Below are 14262 nucleotides of genomic sequence, written 5' to 3'. Positions count from 1 at the left end.
GAAGATAGGGAGAGAAAAATAGACGAGTAAATATGTAAATATTTCCACATAAAACAAATAAAAATATGAGGTTTCTCTCTATTGTCAATTCTTTTTTACTATTCTCAGTAAAATCTGACTTGTCATGAACTACTTTTTAACACTCAAAATATTTATAGGGTTTTTGTCTTTTGTTCATCATTTATAATGATTCTTTAATGGAAAAAGAAGCTGTTGTTTCCAGCTAAAGGAATGTTGGCATTTGTTACATGTATAGACTCTCTTTCCACTGTGAATTTTCTGAGGGCTGGGGCAGTTTGACTTCTGAAAGACAAACTTTCCATATCTATTAAGCTTGAGAGTTTTTTTAGTGTGTATTTTTATGTGGAGTAGTTTATCCTTTAGGAGAAGGTACTACCACATAGATTTCATTCATAAGTCTCCTTTCCATTATTAATTATCTCATGTTCATGGCATTTGACTTCTGGGAAAAAGTCTTCTTGCATAGTCTCCATTTGTTTATAGATATAAACAAATATGAATATTCTCTGGTATTCCACAAGGTTTGGCTACTAAATGAAAAATTCTGCACAATCCTTATACCCATACAGTTTTGCTCCATATAAATACTTTTTGGTGAATGAAGACTGGGCTTTGTTTGAAGAATTTAGCATGTGTATGACATACATATTCTTTCTCATCTTTATGGATTTCTTGTGGTTTCTGAGGGATGATTTCTAGAAAAAGGATTTCCCACATTTTTTATGTTTGTAGGATTTCTTTTTTGTATGGCTTTCCAAGTGTTGAGTGAGATTTGTCCTCTGTGTGTGTGCTTTTCCTCCATATTACTTACATTTATAGTTATCCACTCTGTATTAGTTTCCTGATATTTATTGAGCTCCCATCTTATGCTGAATGCTCAAGGCATTGCTTGCCCTTTATGCATCCTCACCTGACTCTATAGATGTAACTTTGAACTGAGTCACTTTTCACACTGATTGCATTCAAACTATATTTCCACAAATTTTAATGTGTTCTTGTCAATGAATTGTATGTTTCTATTGAATTTGTGTTGGGTGGTGGTGAGGCACACCTCTAATACCAGCACTTGAGAAGCAGAGGCAGATGGATCTCTATGAGTTTGAGGCCAGCCTAAACTACAGAATGAGTTCTAGGACAGCCTGGGTTACACAGAGAAACCCTGTGTAGAAAAAACAAAACAATAAAAAAAAAACCAGACAGACAAAAGAATTTGTTTTTACACAGCATTTCATACCTAGACTATTGAACCACCTTCCAAATAGTTCCCATTCTAAAGGCCTGAGTCTTGAAGGACCATCACTGTCATCTATGCTCAGTAGGAAGAGTTCTACACGTTCAGTTCCTTTTTGCTCAGGGTGATGATTTCCTGTGGATTGATGATATTCTCTTCAGAGTCTTCTCCACATCCCAACTCCCTCCCAACATCTCACATCCTTTTCTCTTGAGAGATGCTTCTCATCATTTCTCTTTTTGCTGGATAAAACCCCAAGGTTACAACAGAGACTGGGGAAATGGATCAGCCAGGCAAGCACCACATTGCATGTATGAGGACTGGAGTTCATATTCCTGGAAACCATGTAAAAAGGGTACATTGGCCTGCATAGTCCTAGCACTGCAAGATGGGAGGTGAAAACAGGCAAATCCCTAGAAGCACCGCCATCCACAGATGCACTCCATCCACGAGTGTGTGTGTGTGTGTGTGTGTGTGTGGTGTGTGTGTTCACACACTCACCAAGATCATATCTGGTTTGGCAGTTTTCATTCATCCTAAGAAGAGAAGTTTATTGTAGTTTTCCTTGTACAGATTTCTCTGTTCAAGTTTCAACCCCTGTGACTCCCGTAGGATGAAATTCCTAATGAGTTCCTGAAGGTCACTCCTGCCTGTGACCTATTTATTCCTTGTTCTTTTTAAGACAAAATGATCTTGGAAAGTAATATCTCTTCGGAATCAGGTACATATTGCCAAAGCAATTGTTTATGTCTGTGGCCTTTTATTCCCTTCCTCTCTCTCCTCTTAGTCCCTCCCCACAAGCTCCCTCCTCTCCCCAGCAGGTTATATATTTACTGAAATGCATGGGTCTATTTTGTTGTATTATGACTAATGTACATTACAGTATTCAACCATTTTATTGTTTTTGTCTCCCTGTAGTGTTACATTATGTCTCATGAAATTTTATAATTAAAATATCTCATTTAATTATTCAATAAATTGTCTTTAAATCACAATGCAAACATAGTTATTTTCCTTTTAAAATGTTTTTATCAATTTTAAGACTTCCAATGTACTTTGAGTATATGGATCCCTCTCTCCTAACTGTTCCCAGATCTGCCTCCATCGCCCTATCCATCCAACTTTATGCCTTATTTTTTATTTTTAAGCCTATCATGTCATATTTGTGTGAGGCTAACTCCGGAGCTTGATTGACCCATCTGGGGCTACACCCTTAAGGAAAACTGACAAACCCTCTCTCCACAGCTATTAGTTTCATATATGAAATAAATCTCAAACTGTATGTTTACCCTTGCCACTTTCAGCTTCTCACACAAATTGGTGAATAAACAAAAATGAATCCCTAGTTTCCATGGAGATGAAAGCTGCTGGTATATGCAGGGAAGTCTATTCTGCAGGTCTTTACCAAGGGGCTTACCTTGGATGGTGAAACATGTTTACTTATTGCTGTTGTTTGGACCTGGATTGTCCTCCAAAAGCCTGAGTATTAAAGCTAAGTCCACAGTGTTATTAAGAAGTGGCAGACACTTCAAAAGGTTGGACCTAGTGGGAGATCTCACAGGTCATGGACAGGAAAGGAATATTGGAACTTGGGCCCCTTTATCCTCCCTTTTCATCCCTGGCACGAATGCTGCCTTTCTGCAAGTACAAAAGTTAGGAAACTTCACATATGTTAAAAATCCATTTTAAATGCTTATCTGCAGGTGCATGAGCACGCGTGTGCGAGCATGTGCACACACACACACACACACACACAGAGAGAGAGAGAGAGAGAGAGAGAGAGAGAGAGAGAGAGACAGACAGACAGACAGACAGACAGACAGACACATACACACATATATAGGCACAATTGTTGTCAGTTTTGTGTTGTCAAAATATCTGACACCAAGCATTTATTTGCTTTTATTTTTATTATTTGTGTGTGTGTGTGTGTGTGTGTGTGTGTTGTGTGTGTGTGTGTGTGTGTGTGTGTGTGTGTGTGTGTGTGTGTGTGTGTAATGTACAGTGTCAGAAGAGGTCACTTTATTCCATGGAGCTGGAGTTAGAGGTGATTTTGAGCTGCTGGACATTGGTGCTGGAAACCAAACTCTGGTCCTCTGCATGAGCAGCAAGTACTCTTAACCACTAAGTCATCTCTCCATCTCTGAGACCAAGTGCTTTATAAGGAAAACAGGTTTTTAGGCCCCGTAACTGTAGTGGCTAGAAAGACCAAATGACTTCATGTAGCCAACTAGGAAGGACTGGCTTACTGCCTGTGTTACCACACAGTGGAAGGGCAAGGAAGGAGAAGCAAGAGAAATAAAAGAGAATGAGTTGAGAGAGTCAAATTCACTTACAACAGTCTGTACTTATCTAGTAAGGAGAACTGGTATTCCCTTAAAACTGCATTAATCTCATCTGAGAGTGGAGCTCCTATAATCAAATCACTTCTAATAGGCCCACACTTTGACTGCTCTACTCCATCTGAACATCATTACAGTGAGAACCACTGTTCTATCACTTGAAACCCCAGTAACCTAGACACACATAGACATCTATTTGGATATGGAAATGAACAAATTCAGTTCTTTGAGACTCTTACATTGCAGACAATCTTTTTAACCATGAAAGCCTCAATAACATTTTTATATGGTAATGTTAACAGGCTGTATTAACAAAGAGTTACTTCTCAAAATGTAGCCCACAGTGATGAAACCTACTGGGGTTTCACAAGGTACAAACAGCCTTGCACAAGAGCTGCAAGATGGATTTGCAAAATCACTGTCTACTCCCTTACATAGTACTGTTAACCTTAGGTTATATATGTAACAGCCTAGGAGATGGCTCAGTTGGTAAGGTGTTTGCCATGCAAGTGCAGGGACCTGAGTTCAGATCTCCAGCACCCACATAAGAATCTGGGCATAGGGGGCTGGAGAGATGGCTCAGCGGTTAAGAGCACTGACTGTTCTTCCAGAGGTCCTGAGTTCAATTCCCAGCAACCACATGGTGGCTCACAACCTCCCTGAATGAGATCTCGTGCCCTCTGCTGGCATGCAGAAACAAGACTGTATACATAATAAATAAATAAAATCTAGAAGAAGAAGAAGAAGAAGAAGAAGAAGAAGAAGAAGAAGAAGAAGAAGAAGAAGAAGAAGAAGAAGAAGAAGCTGGGCATAGTAGTGCATGTCTATAGCCCCAGTGCTACGAGTGAGGTATCACAGGGACAACTATGTCCATATTCACTGAGAGACCTTGTGTCAAAAAAATAAGGTGGAATGTGACTGGGGGAAGACACCCACTGGTGACCAAAGGTTTATGTACATCTACTCACATGCACACATGCACATCCACTTGAAAATGTACATATATATGTAAGATACGATCACAACATATTGCTGCCAAGCTTTCTTAAATATAAATTGACATGAAACAGCCTGTCAAACTGACGCTTACCCCGAGTACACACACATATATCCACATACAAAACAACAAAAATGTTAGAGTATGGCTGTTGAAGCAGCTTTTACTCATGCAAGTTTTTGCTGCCCTGAGTGGCTTTGTCTAAGCCTGAATGTGCCCATTGAGTCATATTTAAAGCAGGATTCTCTATGATTCTATATGCGCCTCCCAGTCTAAGCACATTGGCTCTGGATAAAAAGGTACTGTCAGGTTCAATTTAGTCAAGATTGCCTCTCTAACAATACTTCAAAGATTTTATTCACATAATTCATACAGGAGGATTAGAATATGCGCTGGATTAAAAAGATTGACTTTCGCCCTTTCCGCCGACCGACCCAGGAACTAGGTGAGTGAGTCTCTGCCCTTACCCAACTCCCGCCCAAAACATCACTCACCCCTACCACCCCACCCACCCCCCCACCTGTGCCTGCCGGCCTGGGGTAGACACACCCAGGCAGGGAGGATCTCCCTGCTCCCTGAAGCTGGTAGCACCCCACTCTTCCATCCTTTCCAAGGACAGACCCAGGAACAAGGTGAGTGAGCCTCTGCCATTACCCAACCCCCACCCAAGCCATCAGTCACCCCGACCACCCCGGGCCTGCGCCTGCCTGCTTGGGGTAGACACACACAGACAAGGAGGAGCTCCCTGAATCTGGAAACACCCCACTCTTCCATCTCTTTCCGACAACCCATCCACAACGAGTGAGGAGACTACCAGGAGAGGCAAGACCATCCAGAGTTGTGGACATTGAATTCCTGGCCCCCACACACCACTGGGTCACAAGAGGAGATAGAGAGACCCCACCTGCACCCACTAAAAGAAGATATGGGAAGAAGACAGAATAAGATTTCACTCAACAACAGAAAGACCAATATGACACCACCAGAATCTAGGGACTCCACTCCAGCAAGATCTGAAAAGCCCAACACAGAGCATGAAGATGAGATGGACCTCAAAAATTATCTCAGCAAGATGATAGAGACCTTTAAAGAGGAAACAAGAAAATCCCTTAAAGAAATAGAAGAAAAAGCAAACAAAAAATTACACGAAATGGAGGAAAAGACAAACCAAAAAATTCAAGAAATAAACAAATCTCTTAAAGAATCTAAAGAAACCCAAGAAAAAACATCCAAACAAGTGAAGAAAGTTCTTGAAACAGTTCAAAGCATGAAAGCTGAAATAGACACAATAAAGAAAACACAGAATGAGGCAATGCTGGAAATGGAAAGGCTGGATAAATGATCAGGAACTAAAGATGTGAGTATAACCAATAGAATTCAAGAGATGGAAGAGAGAATCTCAGCTATTGAAGACTCGCTAGAGGATATACATTCATCAACCAAAGAAAACCTCAAGTCCAACAAATCCCTAACACAAAATATCCAGGAAATATGGGACACCGTAAAAAGACCAAACCTAAGAATAATAGGTGTAGAAGAAGGTGAAGAAATACTGCTCAAAGGTACAGAAAACATATTCAACAAAATCATAGAAGAAAACTTCCCCAACCTACAGAAGGATATGCCTATGAAAGTACAAGAAGCTTACAGGACACCAAACACACTGGACCACAAAAAGAAGAAAATATTAAGAGCAGCAAAGGAAAAAGGCCAAGTAACATATAAAGGCAAACCAATCAGAATCACACCCGACTTCTCAATGGAAACTCTGAAAGCCAGAAGGTCTTGGATAGATATCCTACAAGCACTAAGGGAGCATGGATGTCAACCCAGACTACTGTACCCAGCAAAACTTTAAATCACTATAGATGGAGAAAACAAGATATTCCATGACAAAAACAGATTTAAACAATACATATCCACAAATCCAGCACTACAGAAGGTTCTGGAAGGAAAACTCCAACCCAACGAACATAACTACACTCACAAAAACACTGGCAATAGATAATCTAATTTTACCAAACACAAAAAGAAACAGGAGGGTGAAATCCACACACAATGACACCACCAACAATAAATCCAAAACAAAGAAGAACCAATGAACAATGGACATTAATATCCCTAAATGTCAATGGTCTTAACTTACCCATAAAAAGATATAGGCTAACAGAATGGATACGAAGACAGAATCCATCCTTCTGCTGTTTACAAGAAACACACCTCAATTTCAAAGACAGGTGATACCTCAGAGTAAAAGGATGGGAAAAGATTTTCCAATCAAATGGGCTCAAGAAACAAGCTGGTGTAGCAATCCTAATATCTAACAAATTAGACTTTAAACTAAAAGCAATCAAAAGAGATGAAGAAGGGCATTTCATACTCATCACAGGAAAAGTCCATCAAGATGAAGTCTCAATCCTGAACATCTATGCCCCAAATACGAAAGCACCCACATTTGTAAAAGAAACATTACTAAACCTCAAACTACACATAAAACCACACACACTATAGTAGGAGACTTCAACACCCCCCTTACACCACTAGACAGGACCACCAGACAGAAACTTAACAAAGAAACAAAGGATCTGACAGAAGTTATGACCCAACTGGGTTTAACAGATATCTATAGAACATTCCATCCAAACACAAAAGAATATACCTTCTTCTCAGAGCCACATGGAACCTTCTCAAAAATTGACCACATAGTTGGCAGCAAAGCAAACCTCCACAGTTACAAAAGAATTGAAATAACCCCCTGTATTTTATCAGACTACCATGCATTAAAGCTAGAATTCAACAGCAATACAAATTGCAGAAAACCTACATTCTCATGGAAAATGAATAACACCCTATTGCACCATTCCTGGGTTGAGGAAGAAATAAAAACAGAATTAAAGACTTCCTAGAATTTAATGAGAATGTAGACACAACATACCCAAACTTATAGGACACCCTGAAAGCAGTGCTAAGAGGGAAGCTCATGGCACTAAGTGCCCACATGAAGAAACTGGAGGAAAGTCACATTAGAGAATTGACAGAACAACTGAAAGCTTTAGAGCAAAAAGAAGCAAACACACCAAGGAGGAGTAGACACCAGGAAATAATCAACCTGAGAGCCGAAATCAACAAAGTAGAAACTAGGAAAACAGTACAAAGAATCAATGAAACAAAGAGTTGGTTCTTTGAGAAGATCAACAAGATAGACAAACCTCTAGCCAAACTAACCAAAAGGCAGAGAGAGAGAGCATGCTAATTAACAAAATCAGAAATGAAAAGGGGGATATAACAACAGACACTGAGGATATCCAGAGAATCTTCAGGTCATACTTTGAAAACCTGTACTCCACAAAATTGGAAAATCTAAAGAAAATGAACAGCTTTCTGGATAAATATCACCTACCAAAATTAAATCAAGAACAGATAAACAATTTAAATCGACCTATAACCCCTAATGAAATAGAAGCAGTCATCAAAAGCCTCCCAACCAAAAAAAAAGCCCAGGGCCAGATGGCTTCATTGCAGAATTCTACCAGAAATTCAAACAAAAGCTAATTCCAGTACTCCTCAAACTGTTCCGCACAATAGAAGCAGATGGGATATTGCCAAACTCTTTCTACGAGGCTACAATCATTTTGATACCCAAGCCACACAAAGATATGACTAAGAAAGAGAACTACAGACTGATATCCCTCATGAACATCGATGCTAAAATACTCAATAAAATATTGGCGAATCGAATCCAAGAACATATCAGAAAAATCATCCACCATGATCAAGTAGGCTTCATCCCAGGGATGCAAGGATGGTTCAACATAAAATCCATCAATGTAATCCACCATATAAACAAACTGAAAAAGAAAAACCACATGATCATCTCACTAGACGCTGAAAAAGCCTTTGACAAAATCCAACATCCCTTCATGATAAAGATCTTGGAGAGAACAGGAATAACAGGAACATATCTAAATATGACAAACGCAATATACACCAAACCAATAGCCAACATCAAACTAAATGGAGAGAAACTCAAAGTGTTTCCTCTAAAATCAGGAACAAGACAAGGCTGTCCACTCTCTCCATATCTCTTCAATATTGTACTTGAAGTTCTGGCTAGTGCAATAAGACAAGAAAAGGGGATCAAAGGGATACAAATTGGAAAGGATGAAGTCAAGCTTTCACTATTTGCAGATGACATGATAGTCTACATTAGTGACCCGAAAAACTCTACCAGGGAACTCCTACGGCTGATAAACACCTTCAGCAAGGTAGCAGGATACAAAATTAACTCAAAAAAATCAGTAGCCCTACTATATACAGATGATAAATCCAATGAGAAAGAAATCAGGGAAACATCACCTTTCACAATATCCACAAGCAACATAAAATATCTTGGGGTAACACTAACCAAAAAAGTGAAAGACCTGTACAATAAGAACTTTGAGACTTTAAAGAAAGAAATTAAAGAAGATACCAGAAAATGGAAAGATCTCCCATGCTCTTGGATAGGTAGAATTAACATAGTAAAAATGGCAATCCTGCCAAAAGCAATCTACAGATTCAATGCAATCCCCATCAAAATCCCAACACAGTTTTTCACAGACATTGAAAGAACAATACTCAACTTTATATGGAAAAATAAAAAACCCAGGATAGCCAAAACAACTCTTTACAATAAAGGATCTTCTGGAGGCATCACCATCCCCGACTTCAAGCTCTACTATAGAGCCATAGTTCTGAAAACAGCTTGGTATTGGCACAAAAATAGACAGATAGACCAATGGAATCGAATTGAAAACCCTGATATTGACCCATGCACCTACGAGTACTTTATTTTTGACAAAGGTGCTAAATCTATGCAATGGAAAAAAGATAGCATCTTCAACAAATGGTGCTGGTACAATTGGATTCGGACATGCAGAAAATTGCAGATAGATCCATACCTGTCACCATGCACAAAACTTAAGTGCAAATGGATCAAAGATCTCAGCATAAATCCAGCCACACTGAATCTTCTAGAAGAGAAAGTGGGAATTACCCTTGAACAAATTGGCAAAGGAGACCACTTCCTGAACATTACGCCAGTAGTACAGACATTGAAGTCTGCAATTTATAAATGGGACCTCCTGAAACTGAGAAACTTCTGCAAGGCAAAGGAAACAGTCAGTAGGACAAAACGACCACCCACAGAATGGGAAAAGATCTTCACCAATCCCACATCTGACAGAGGACTGATTTCCAAAATATATAAGGAGCTCAAGAAGCTAGCCACCAAAACACCAAACAATGAAATTAAAAAGTGGGGTGCAGAACTAAATAGAGAATTCTCAACAGAGGAATCTGAAATGGCTGAAAGACACTTAAGAAAGTGCTCAAAATCATTGGCCATCAGAGAAATGCAACTCAAAACAACTCTGAGATACCACCTCACACCTGTCAGAATGGCTAAAATAAAAAATACCAATGACAATCTATGCTGGAGAGGATGTGGAGAAAAAGAAACACTCCTCCATTGCTGGTGTGAGTGCAAACTTGTAAGACCCCTCTGGAAATCAGTATGGCGGTTGCTCAGAAAAATGGGAATCAGTCTACCTCAAGATCCAGCCGTTTCTCTCTTGGGTATATACCCAAATAGTACATGTTCATTAAACAAGGACAAATGTTCAGCCATGTTCATAGCAGCATTGTTTGTAATAGCCAGAACCTGGAAGCAACCTAGATGCCCCTCAACTGAAGAATGGATTGAGAAAATGTGGTACATTTATACAATGGAGTACTACTCAGCAGAAAAAAGCAATGGAATCTTGAAATTCGCAGGCAAATGGATGGAACCAGAAGAAACCATCCTGAGTGAGGTAACCCAGTCACAAAAAGACAAACATGGTATGTACTCACTCACATATGAATTTTAGACATAGAGCAAAGGATTACCAGCCTATAATCCTCTTCATCAAAGAAACTAGAAAACATGAAGGGCTCTAAGGGATAAATGGCCCCAGGAATGGAAGTGGCATGAACTCCTGAACTAATTGGGAGCATGAGGGTAGAGGGGAGGGAGCTGCTAACAATAAGAGCAAGAGAAGAGGAGTAGAGGAGAGGAAATGGAGGGGCAGAAGTATTGAGTTGGGGGAAGAACAGAGGAGAGAGAGCACGATGAGAGATACCATATCAGAGGGAGCCACTATAGGTCCGAGAAGAGATCTGGAACCAGGGAGATCTCCAGAGACCTACAAGGATGACACGATCTGACAATCCAGGCAATGGTGGAGAGGATAACCTAAAAGCCCTTCCCCTAAAATGAGATTGATGATTTCTCTTTATGCCATCCTAGAGCCCTCATCCAGTGGCTGATGGAAGCAGAGACAGACATCCACAGATATACACTGAGCTGAAATCGGGAATTTAGTTGAAGAGAGGGAGGAATGAAGAGCGAAGGGGTCTGTACCAGGTTGAAGAAACCCACAGGAACAATTGGCCTGAACAAGGGAGAGCAAATCGACCCAGATGCTATCGGGGAGGCCAGTATAAGACTGATCCAGACCCCTGAACATGGATGTCAATAAGGAGGCCTCTATACTCCAGGGAGCCTCTGGTGGTGGATTAGTATTTTTCCCTGGTGCAAAAAGGGACTTTGAGAGCCCATCCCACGTGAAGGGTTACACTCTGGCCCTGAACACATGGGGAAGGGCCCAGGACCAGCACAGGAAGATTTGGTGGACTTTGCAGAGCCCCCGTTGAGGGCCCTACCCTGCCTGGGAGTGGTGGGTGGATGGGGTGGGGGGTAGGCTGGGGTGGGGGAGGAGGGATGGGGGTGAGGGGAGGGAGAGGGAGAAGGGACTTACATGTGAAACAAGCTTGTTCCCTAACTAGAACTAATAAATAAATTTTAAAAAAAGATTGACTTTCTGATGAGTGTGCACAACCTTGTTGCTAATAAACTCCTTTGTATCATTTCCCACACAAACAGCTAGCGATCCTCATGGGGAATATGCCTATGTAATTTTTAGGTTTGTATCTGTTTAAAAATGAACAATAAAGTAGCATCTTTAAAAGGAAATCTTAGAGTGAGTAGCTTTGGGGGCTTAATACTAATTTTGATGTGTTTCCATTGGTTGTATGATTGCATGAGTAAACTCAGTAACTGGCAGTGAAATTGCCCCAAGCAATTCGGCAGACACTGATGTGGCTGGCTGGCTAGCTGAGGCTCTCTCAATCTCTCTCTCTCTCTCTCTCTCTCTCTCTCTCTCTCTCTCTCTCTCTCTCTCTGTGTGTGTGTGTGTGTGTGTGTGCGTGTGTGCATATGTGAAATGCTTTCTCAGTTTCTCAGTGAAATGACTTACCTCCTACCAACTCACTATTATGTAATATCTTACAAGATGAACATTTTGATGTTGACTATGTGGCATCATGGGAATATGAGGTTGCAGCCTCAACATGAGGTTCCACAAGGTTTTCTGAGCTTTGTAATTAAACACATTTAATTTTTAAAAACTTTTGTATATTCTTGATAATGATCACAAACCTACAGATATCATAGCATGGGTGCTGATTAATCTTTTCATTGACTTGATGCAAGCTAGGGTCATCTGGACAGAGGGAACCTCATCCAGAAATACCTTTATCACATTGGCTCATAGGCAAGTATGTAGGAGCACTTTCTTGATTAATGATTGGTGTGAGAGTACCCAGCCCACTGCTAGTGCTGTCAGGCCTGGGAAAGAAGTATTGAGTTGTATAAGAATGCAGGCTGAAAAGGGGTCCAGACCAGGCTGGTGAAACCCACAGAAACAGCTGACCTGAACAACGGGGAGCTCTTGGTCCCCAGACTGATAGCTGGGAAACCAGCATGGGCCTGATCCAGACCCCCCAGAATGTGGGTATCAGTGAGGAGACCTCGGAAATCTACGGGGCCTTCTGTGGTAGATCAGTACTTATTCCTAGCATAGGTGTGGACTTTGGGAGCCCATTCCACATAGAGGGATACTCCCTGAGCCAAGACACATAGGGGTGGGCCTAGGCCCCATCCCAAAGGATATGAAAGACTCTGATGACCCCCTATGAAAGGCCTCACCCTCCCAGGGGAGCAGAAAGGATATGTGATAGGTAGGGTTTTAGTTGGAGGGGGTGGATGGGGAGGACTGGAGGGAAAGGGAACTGGGATTGACATGTAAAACAATCTTGTTTCTAATTCAAATTTAAAAATCTGCAAAAAGAGAGAGAGAGAGAGAGAGAGAGAGAGAGAGAGAGAGAGAGAGAGAGAGAGAGAGAGAAGAATGCAGGCTGAGTAAGCCATGGGGAACAAGCCAATAAATAAACTTATTATATGATCTCTGCTTCAGTTCCTGCCTCCAAGTTCCTGCCTTGAGTTCCTGCCCTGGATTCCCTTCAAGATGGACTATGAACTGGAAGATAAATAAACCCATTCCTCCCCAAGTGGTTTTCAGTCATGGTTTTTTATCACAGCAACAGAAATCTAACACAGCATGGTTAAGCATTTAAAATTAAAATATAATTTCAAAAATTTCCTTCCTGTCTTATTTTTCTTCTGTGTTGCTTTTTGTATGGATGTTCCTTAAATGGTAGTCATGCTAGGAAGATGTTAAGACACTGGTGCTATGAGCACCGACTCTGAATTCCTTTAGGCTGGTTAACAGTCATGGATCACACTCTGGTCATCACTGCTGCTGTCACACAAAGATAGAACTATTGTTTAAGGAATATTCGGACAGAGCAATGTGCTTTAAAAAGGCCAGTCCTCTAAAACCCTAGTGTCTTAGTATATTGAGTCTCACTATATCAAAATATCTGAGGCTTCATAAGTTATAGAGAAAAGATTTTATTTAACTAACAGCTTTGGAAAGTGAAAGTGAAAGTTCAATATTGGCTCCATCCTGTTAGCCAGGATTAGGTGAGTTTGGCTGAGTCATTAGGGGGCGATGATGTCATTGGATGCACACACATGTGAGAGTGGTTAGCTACACGTGTAGAATAGGTCACAGAGTAGAAATGAAGCAAGAGAGCAGGCCAAGGAAGCCAAACTGACTTCACTATGATGCACTCTCAGCACAACCAATCCCATTCCAGCAGAGACAGCTCATTCCCAAGAAAAAGCACCACGCTGTCCTAATGGCCTCCCTGCCCAATGCATTCCAACACACTGATCTTGAAGGGACAACCAACAACACATTGTTCATTCAAGTCCATAATGAACTACAAGATGACATTATATTATTTACACATATCACCTGAGAATTACAAGTTTTTATTTGTTTTGTTTTATTTATTGATTTATTTTTGAATCAAGGTCTCATGCAACCCAGGCTGACCTTGAACTCATACATTGTTGATGATGGCCCAAACTCCTGATCCTCCTGCTTCTGCTTCCCCACTGCTGAAATTGCAGGTGTGTACTACCACACCTGGCTAGAATTATTAATTTGTATGTATGTACACAAGTGTACAGGTTTATGCATGTTTATATGGAGGAGAGAGTCTAACACAATCACACTCTGCCTTCCTTTTGGAAATAGCATCTTTCACTAGCTGATGCTGCCTGATTTGGCTACACTGGCTGGCCAGAAAATGCCGTGAGTGGAATCCTCTTTTCTCTGCCTCACAGTACTGGGGTTGCAGGTATGTACTGGAAAGCTTGGCTGCTTTGCAGGGTGCTGGGG

The sequence above is a fragment of the Cricetulus griseus genome, assembly GCF_003668045.3.
Source record: "Cricetulus griseus strain 17A/GY chromosome 1 unlocalized genomic scaffold, alternate assembly CriGri-PICRH-1.0 chr1_1, whole genome shotgun sequence".
NCBI lineage: Eukaryota > Metazoa > Chordata > Mammalia > Rodentia > Cricetidae > Cricetulus > Cricetulus griseus.
This window is presented reverse-complemented; position numbering follows the sequence as displayed.